Source organism: Lepisosteus platostomus, chromosome 25 (genome assembly GCF_059453375.1).
Source record: "Lepisosteus platostomus isolate fLepPlt1 chromosome 25, fLepPlt1.hap1, whole genome shotgun sequence".
Lineage (NCBI taxonomy): Eukaryota > Metazoa > Chordata > Actinopteri > Semionotiformes > Lepisosteidae > Lepisosteus > Lepisosteus platostomus.
This window is the reverse complement of record NC_142635.1, coordinates 7,110,765-7,119,362: the sequence shown is the minus strand read 5'-3', so window position 1 is coordinate 7,119,362 and position 8,598 is coordinate 7,110,765. Positions and strand designations below refer to the sequence as shown.

At 48.7% G+C, this 8,598-nt stretch overlaps 1 long non-coding RNA gene across 1 annotated transcript; it reads right to left on the bottom strand.

Annotated features, from left to right (window-relative positions):
* Positions 1 to 963: 963 nt before the first annotated feature.
* On the bottom strand, positions 964 to 6,308 carry LOC148640991 (uncharacterized). Its single transcript, XR_015930212.1, has 2 exons — positions 6,067 to 6,308; positions 964 to 1,448 (listed from the first exon to the last, which is right to left on the bottom strand). It is a non-coding gene; the product is annotated as an uncharacterized LOC148640991 (long non-coding RNA).
* Positions 6,309 to 8,598: the final 2,290 nt, after the last annotated feature.

Here is an 8,598-nt window from a genome sequence, read left to right as displayed (position 1 = left end):
GTTTACTTGTCAAGACTGTGGTAACTGAGCTCTTAGTTTCTGGACAATCAGGGCTGCCTGTGTCCAGTCTTATTTGTCCAGACTGTGGTATCTGAGCTTGACGTTTCTGGACAGTCAGGGCTGCCTGTGTCCAGTTTCTATATCCATACTCTGGTAACTGATTCTCTCAATTCTGGACAGTCAGGGCTGCCTGTGTCCAGGATTTTTTGTCCAGACTGTGGTATCTGAGCTTGTTATTTCTGGACAGTCAGGGCTGCCTGTGTCCAGTTTCTATTCGCAGTGTTACACCACTGAGCATGTAGTTTCTGGACAGCCAGGTTTGCCTGTGTCCAGTTTTCTTGTCCACACTGTGGTAACTGAGCTTGTCATTTCTGGACAGTCAGGGCTGCCTGTGTCCAGTTTCTGTTCGCAGCGCTACACCACTGAACATGTAGTCTTTGGACAGCCAGGTTTGCCTGTGTCCAGTACCTTTGTCCACACTGTGGTAACGGAGGCTCTCCTTTCTGGACAGTCAGGGCTGCCTGTGTCCAGTTTCTATGTCCAGACTCTGGAAACTGATTCTCTCGTTTCTGGACAGTCAGGGCTGCCTGTGTCCAGTTTTCTTGTCCACACTGTGGTAACTGAGAATGTCATATCTGGACATTCAGGGATGCCTGTGTCCAGTTTCTGTTCGCAGCGCTACACCACTGAACATGTAGTCTTTGGACAGCCAGGTTTGCCTGTGTCCAGTATCTTTGTCCACACTGTGGTAACGGAGGCTCTCCTTTCTGGACAGTCAGGGCTGCCTGTTTCCACTTTCTATGTACAGACTCTGGAAACTGATTCTCTTGTTTCTGGACAGTCAGGGCTGCCTGCGTCCAATATGTTTTGTCCAGACTGTGGTATCTCAGCCTGTCTTTTCTGGATAGTCAGGGCTGCCTGTGTCCAGTTTCTATGTCCACACTGTGGTAACTGAGCCTCTCATTTCTGGACAGTCAGGGCTGCCTGTGTCCAGTTTCTATGTCCACACTGTGGTAACTGAGCCTCTCGTTTCTGGACAGTCAGTGCTACCATTGTCCAGTGTTTTTTGTCCAGACTGTGGTATCCTAGCCTGTCATTTCTGGACAGCCAGGTCTGCCTGTGTCCAGTCTTATTTGTCCAGACTCTGGTATCTGATTCTTTCAATTCTGGACAGTCAGGGCTGCCTGTGTCCAGTTTTCTTGTCCAGAGTGTGGTAACTGTGAATATCGCATCTGGACAGTCAGGGATGCCTGTGTCCAGTTTCTGTTCGCAGCACTACACCACTGAGGATGTAGTCTCTGGACAGCCAGGTTTGCCTGTGTCCAATTTCCTTGTCCACACTGTGGTAACTGAGCCTCTCATTTCTGGACAGTCAGGGCTGCCTGTGTCCAGTATCAATGTCCAGACTCTGGTAACTGATTCTCTCGTTTCTGGACAGTCAGTGCTGCCTTTGTGCAGTGTTTCATGTCCAGACTCTGGTATCTGAGTCTGTCATTTCTGGACAACCAGGTCTGCCTGTGTCCAATCTTATTTGTCCAAACTGTGGTATCTGAGCTTGTCGTTTCTGGACAGTCAGGGCTGCCTGTGTCCAGTGTTTTTTGTCCAGACTGTGGTAACTGAGAATGTCGTATCTGGACAGTCAGGGCTGCCTGTGTCCAGTTTCTATTAGCAGTGTTACACCACTGATTATGTAGTCTCTTGACAACCAGGTTTGCCTGTGTCCAGTTTTCTTGTCCACACTGTGGTAACTGAACCACTCGTTTCTGGACAGTCAGGGCTGCCTGTGTCCAGTTTCTATGTCCAGACTCTGGTAACCGATTCTCTCGTTTGTTGTCCAGACTGTGGTAACTGAGAATGTCGTATCTAGACAGTCAGGGATGCCTGTGTCCAGTTTCTGTTCGCAGCACTACACCACTGAGCATGTAGTCTCTGGACAGCCAGGTTTGCTTGTGTCCAGTGTCTTTGTCCACACTGTGGTAACTGAGCCTCTCCTTTCTGGACAGTCAGGGCTGCCTGTGTCCAGTATCTATGCGGTCTCTGGACAGACAGGATTGCCTGTGTCCAGTTTACTTGTCAAGACTGTGGTAACTGAGCTCTTAGTTTCTGGACAATCACGGCTGCCTGTGTCCAGTCTTATTTGTCCAGACTGTGGTATCTGAGCTTGACGTTTCTGGACAGTCAGGGCTGCCTGTGTCCAGTTTCTATATCCATACTCTGGTAACTGATTCTCTCAATTCTGGACAGTCAGGGCTGCCTGTGTCCAGGATTTTTTGTCCAGACTGTGGTATCTGAGCTTGTAATTTCTGGACAGTCAGGGCTGCCTGTGTCCAGTTTCTATTCGCAGTGTTACACCACTGAGCATGTAGTTTCTGGACAGCCAGGTTTGCCTGTGTCCAGTTTTCTTGTCCACACTGTGGTAACTGAGCCTCTCGTTTCTGGACAGTCAGGGTTGCCTGTGTCCAGTTTTCTTGTCCACACTGTGGTAACTGAGCTTGTCATTTCTGGACAGTCAGGGCTGCCTGTGTCCAGTTTCTGTTCGCAGCGCTACACCACTGAACATGTAGTCTTTGGACAGCCAGGTTTGCCTGTGTCCAGTATCTTTGTCCACACTGTGGTAACGGAGGCTCTCCTTTCTGGACAGTCAGGGCTGCCTGTGTCCAGTTTCTATGTCCAGACTCTGGAAACTGATTCTCTCGTTTCTGGACAGTCAGGGCTGCCTGCGTCCAATATGTTTTGTCCAGACTGTGGTATCTCAGCCTGTCTTTTCTGGATAGTCAGGGCTGCCTGTGTCCAGTTTCTATGTCCACACTGTGGTAAATGAGCCTCTAATTTCTGGACAGTTAGGGCTGCCTGTGTCCAGTGTTTTTTGCCTAGACTGTGGTATCTGAGCCTGTAATTCTTGGAAAGTCAGGGCTCCCTGTGTCCACTTTCTATATCCACACTGTGGTAACTGAGCCACTCTTTCTGGACAGTCAGGGCTGCCTGTGTCCAGTTTCTATTAGCAGTGATACACCACTGAGCATGCCTTCTCTGGACAGACAGCATTGACTGTGTCCAGTTTTTTTGTCCAGACTGTGGTAACTGAGCTTGTCATTTCTGGACAGTCAGGGCTGCCTGTGTCCACTTTCTATTAGCAGTGTTACACCACTGAGCATGTAGTCTCTGGACAGCCAGGTTTGCCTGTGTCCAGTTTTGTTGTCCACACTGTGGTAACTGAGCCTCTCGTTTCTGGACAGTCAGGGCTGCCTGTGTCCAGTTTTCTTGTCCACAATGTGGTAACTGAGCCTATCGTTTCTGGACAGTCAGGGCTACCTGTGTCCAGTGTTTTTTTTCCAGACATAACTGAGAATGTCCACACTGTGGTAACTGAGAATTTCATATCTGGACAGTTAGGGATGCCTGTGTCCAGTTTCTGTTCGGAGCGCTACACCACTGAACATGTAGTCTCTGGACAGCCAGGTTTGCCTGTGTCCAGTATCTTTGTCCACACTGTGGTAACTGAGCCTCTCCTTTCTGGACAGTCAGGGCTGCCTGTGTCCAGTTTCTATTAGCAGTGTTACACCACTGAGCATGTCGTCTCTGGACAGACAGGTTTGCCTGTGTCCAGTTTCTATGTCCAGATTATGTGTCACACAATGGCCTGAGTAAAGCCAAAGTAGGACCGTTTTATCTCAGACTGGCTCCGCCGCAAAAGCACCCAAGCAAAACAAGTGCAGTCTATTCACATGGCCACCAGTCCCTCACACCAGATAACAAAACTCCCAAAAAAGAAACAAAAGTAATTATTCAAATAAAGGTAAATCCTCCTTACCTACCTGTTCTCTCTCTCTCCGTTGATATACCACTACCTAACCACCAACAACCAACAAACCGTGAATAACATCCATTTTGAGAGCGCTCTCCATTCACACCACAATACTCACTCATGCCTGTTTTAAGTATATGAATGTATATGAAATTAGGTAATAGCAGTTACTAGTCAAGCTCTGAGTGTGCACCCTCAGGAACTTATCTAGGAACTGCTCAATGGAAGGTGTATGAATGTTGTATTTTCTGTGCTACCTGTACCCAGTGACAGGCTCCTCTGTCACACTATGCTAATTGAATCTCTCATTTCTAGACAATCAGGGATGCCTGTGTCCAGTTTCTATGTCCAGTGTTAAAGCACTGAGCATGTTGTCTCTGGGCAGCCAGGACTACCTTTGTCCAGTTCTTTGTACAGACTGTGGTTAAACAGAGCCTCTCATTTCTGGACAGTCAGGGCTGCCTGTGTCCAGTTTCTATGTCCAGACTCTGTAAACTGATTCTCTCGTTTCTGGACGGTCAGGGTTGCCTGTGTCCAGTTTTCTTGTACAGACTGCAGTAACAGCTTTTAGTTTCGGGACCATCGGGGCTGCCTGTGTCCAGTCTTATTTATCCAGACTTTGGTATCTGAGCTTGTCGTGTCTGGACGGTCAGGGCTGCCTGTGTACAATTTCTATGTCCAGACTCTAGTAACTGATTCTCTAGACTCTGGAGAGTCAGGGCTTCCTGCGTCCAGAATTTTTTATCCAGCCTGTGGTATCTGAGCCTGTCATTTCTGGAGACAATCAGGGATGCCTGTGTCCAGTTTCTATGTCCAGTGTTAAAGCACTGAGCATGTTGTCTCTGGGCAGCCAGGACTACCTTTGTCCAGTTCTTTGTCCAGTCTGTGGTTAAACAGAGCCTCTAGTTTCTGGACAGTCAGGTTTGCCTGTGTCCAGTTTTCTTGTCCACACTGTGGTAACTGACCCTCTCATTTCTGGATAGACAGGTTTGCCTGTGTCCAGTTTTCTTGTCCAGACTGTGTAACTGAGCGTCTAGTTTCTGGACAATCAGTTCTGCCTGTGTCCAGTCTTATTTGTCCAGACTATGGTATCTGAGCTTGTCGTTTCTGGACAATCAGGTCTGCCTGTGTCCAGTATATTTTTTTCCAGACTGTGGTATCTGAGCTTGTCATTTCTGGAAAGTCAGGGCTGCCTGTGTCCAGTTTCTATTAGCAGTGTTACACCACTGAGCATGTAGTCTCTGGACAGCCAGGTTTGCCTGTGTCCAGTTTTCTTGTCCAGAGTGTGGTAACTGAGAATGTCGCATCTGGACAGTCAGGGATTCCTGTGTCCAGTTTCTGTTCGCAGCACTACACCACTGAGGATGTAGTCTCTGGACAGCCAGGTTTGCCTGTGTCCAAGTTCCTTGTCCACACTGTGGTAACTGAGCCTCTCAGTCTTATTTGTCCAGACTCTGGTATCTGATTCTTTCAATTCCGGACAGTCAGGGCTGCCTGTGTCCAGTATTTTTTTTTCCAGACTGTGGTATCTGAGCTTGTCATTTCTGGACAGTCAGGGTTACACCACTGAGCATGTAGTCTCTGGACAGCCAGGTTTGCCTGTGTCCAGTTTTCTTGTCCACACTGTGGTAACTGAGCCTCTCGTTTCTGGAAAATCAGGGCTGCCTGTGTCCAGTATCTATGTCCAGACTCTGGTAACTCATTCTCTCGTTTCTGGACAGTCAGTGCTGCCTTTTTGCAGTGTTTCATGTCCAGACTCTGGTGTCTGAGCCTGTCATTTCTGGACAACCAGGTCTACCTGTGTCCAGTTTCTATTAGCAGTGTTACACCACTGAGCATGCCGTCTCTGGACAGACAGGATTGCCTGTGTCCAGTTTACTTGTCCAGACTGTGGTAACTGAGCTTTTAGTTTCTGGACAATCAGGGCTGCCTGTGTCCAGTCTTATTTGTCCAGACTGTGGTATCTGAGCTTGACGTTTCTGGACAGTCAGGGCTGCCTGTGTCCAGTTTCTATATCCAGACTCTGGTAACTGATTCTCTCGTTTCTGGACAGTCAGGGCTGCCTGCGTCCAGTATTTTTTATCCAGACTGTGGTATCTGAGCCTGTCATTTCTGGACAGTCAGGGCTGCCTGTGTCCAATTTCTATGTCCACACTGTGGTAACTGAGCCTCTCATTTCTGGACAGTCAGGGCTGCCTGTGTCCAGTTTCTATGTCACACTGTGGTAACTGAGCCTCTCGTTTCTGGACAGTCAGTGCTACCATTGTCCAGTGTTTTTTGTCCAGACTGTGGTATCCTAGCCTGTCATTTCTGGACAGCCAGGTCTGCCTGTGTCCAGTCTTATTTGTCCAGACTCTGGTATCTGATTCTTTCAATTCTGGACAGTCAGGGCTGCCTGTGTCCAGTATATTTTTTTCCAGACTGTGGTATCTGAGCTTGTCATTTCTGGACAGTCAGGGCTGCCTGTGTCCAGTTTTCTTGTCCAGAGTGTGGTAACTGTGAATGTCGCATCTGGAGTCAGGGATGCCTGTGTCCAGTTTCTGTTCGCAGCACTATACCACTGAGGATGTAGTCTCTGGACAGCCAGTGGTCCACTGTCCACACTGTTCCACACTGTCCACACTGTCCACACTGTGTGGACAGTTCCTTGTCCACACTGTGGTAACTGAGCCTCTCATTTCTGGACAGTCAGGGCTGCCTGTGTCGAGTATCAATGTCCAGACTCTGGTAACTGATTCTCTCGTTTCTGGACAGTCAGTGCTGCCTTTGTGCAGTGTTTCATGTCCAGACTCTGGTATCTGAGTCTGTCATTTCTGGACAACCAGGTCTGCCTGTGTCCAATCTTATTTGTCCAGACTGTGGTAACAGAATGTCGTATCTGGACAGTCAGGGCTGCCTGTGTCCAGTTTCTATTAGCAGTGTTACACCACTGAGCATGTAGTCCCTGGACAGCCAGGTTTGCCTGTGTCCAGTTTTCTTGTCCAGAGTGTGGTAACTGAGAATGTCGCATCTGGACAGTCAGGGATTCCCGTGTCCAGTTTCTGTTCGCAGCACTACACCACTGAGGATGTAGTCTCTGGACAGCCAGGTTTGCCTGTGTCCAAGTTCCTTGTCCACACTGTGGTAACTGAGCCTCTCGTTTCTGGACAGTCAGGGCTGCCTGTGTCCAGTATCTATGTCCAGACTCTGGTAACTCATTCTCTCGTTTCTGGACAGTCAGTGCTGCCTTTTTGCAGTGTTTCATGTCCAGACTCTGGTGTCTGAGCCTGTCATTTCTGGACAACCAGGTCTGCCTGTGTCCAGTTTCTATTAGCAGTGTTACACCACTGAGCATGCCGTCTCTGGACAGACAGGATTGGCTGTGTCCAGTTTACTTGTCCAGACTGTGGTAACTGAGCTTGACGTTTCTGGACAGTCAGGGCTGCCTGTGTCCAGTTTCTATATCCAGACTCTGGTAACTGATTTTCTTGTTTCTGGACAGTCAGGGCTGCCTGCGTCCAGTATTTTTTATCCAGACTGTGGTATCTGAGCCTGTCATTTCTGGACAGTCAGGGCTGCCTGTGTCCAGTTTCTATGTCCACACTGTGGTAACTGAGCCTCTCATTTCTGGACAGTCAGGGTTGCCTGTGTCCAGTTTCTATGTCCACACTGTGGTAACTGAGCCTCTCGTTTCTGGACAGTCAGTGCTACCATTGTCCAGTGTTTTTTGTCCAGACTGTGGTATCCTAGCCTGTCATTTCTGGACAGCCAGGTCTGCCTGTGTCCAGTCTTATTTATCCAGACTCTGATATCTGATTCTTTCATTTCTGGACAGTCAGGGCTGCCTGTGTCCAGTTTTCTTGTCCAGAGTGTGGTAACTGTGAATGTCGCATCTGGACAGTCAGGGATGCCTGTGTCCAGTTTCTGTTCGCAGCACTATACCACTGAGGATGTAGTCTCTGGACAGCCAGGTTTGCCTGTGTCCAATTTCCTTGTCCACACTGTGGTAACTGAGCCTCTCATTTCTGGACAGTCAGGGCTGCCTGTGTCCAGTATCAATGTCCAGGCTCTGGTAACTGATTCTCTCGTTTCTGGACAGTCAGTGCTGCCTTTGTGCAGTGTTTCATGTCCAGACTCTGGTATCTGAGTCTGTCATTTCTGGACAACCAGGTCTGCCTGTGTCCAATCTTATTTGTCCAAACTGTGGTATCTGAGCTTGTCGTTTCTGGACAGTCAGGGCTGCCTGTGTCCAGTGTTTTTTGTCCAGACTGTGGTAACTGAGAATGTCGTATCTGGACATTCAGGGCTGCCTGTGTCCAGTTTCTATTAGCAGTGTTACACCACTGAGCATGTAGTCTCTGGACAGCCAGGTTTGCCTGTGTCCAGTTTTCTTGTCCAGAGTGTGGTAACTGAGAATGTCGCATCTGGACAGTCAGGGATTCCCGTGTCCAGTTTCTGTTCGCAGCACTACACCACTGAGGATGTAGTCTCTGGACAGACAGGTTTGCCTGTGTCCAAGTTCCTTGTCCACACTGTGGTAACTGAGCCTCTCAGTCTTATTTGTCCAGACTCTGGTATCTGATTCTTTCAATTCCGGACAGTCAGGGCTGCCTGTGTCCAGTATTTTTTTTTCCAGACTGTGGTATCTGAGCTTGTCATTTCTGGACAGTCAGGGTTACACCACTGAGCATGTAGTCTCTGGACAGCCAGGTTTGCCTGTGTCCAGTTTTCTTGTCCACACTGTGGTAACTGAGCCTCTCGTTTCTGGACAGTCAGGGCTGCCTGTGTCCAGTATCTATGTCCAGACTCTGGTA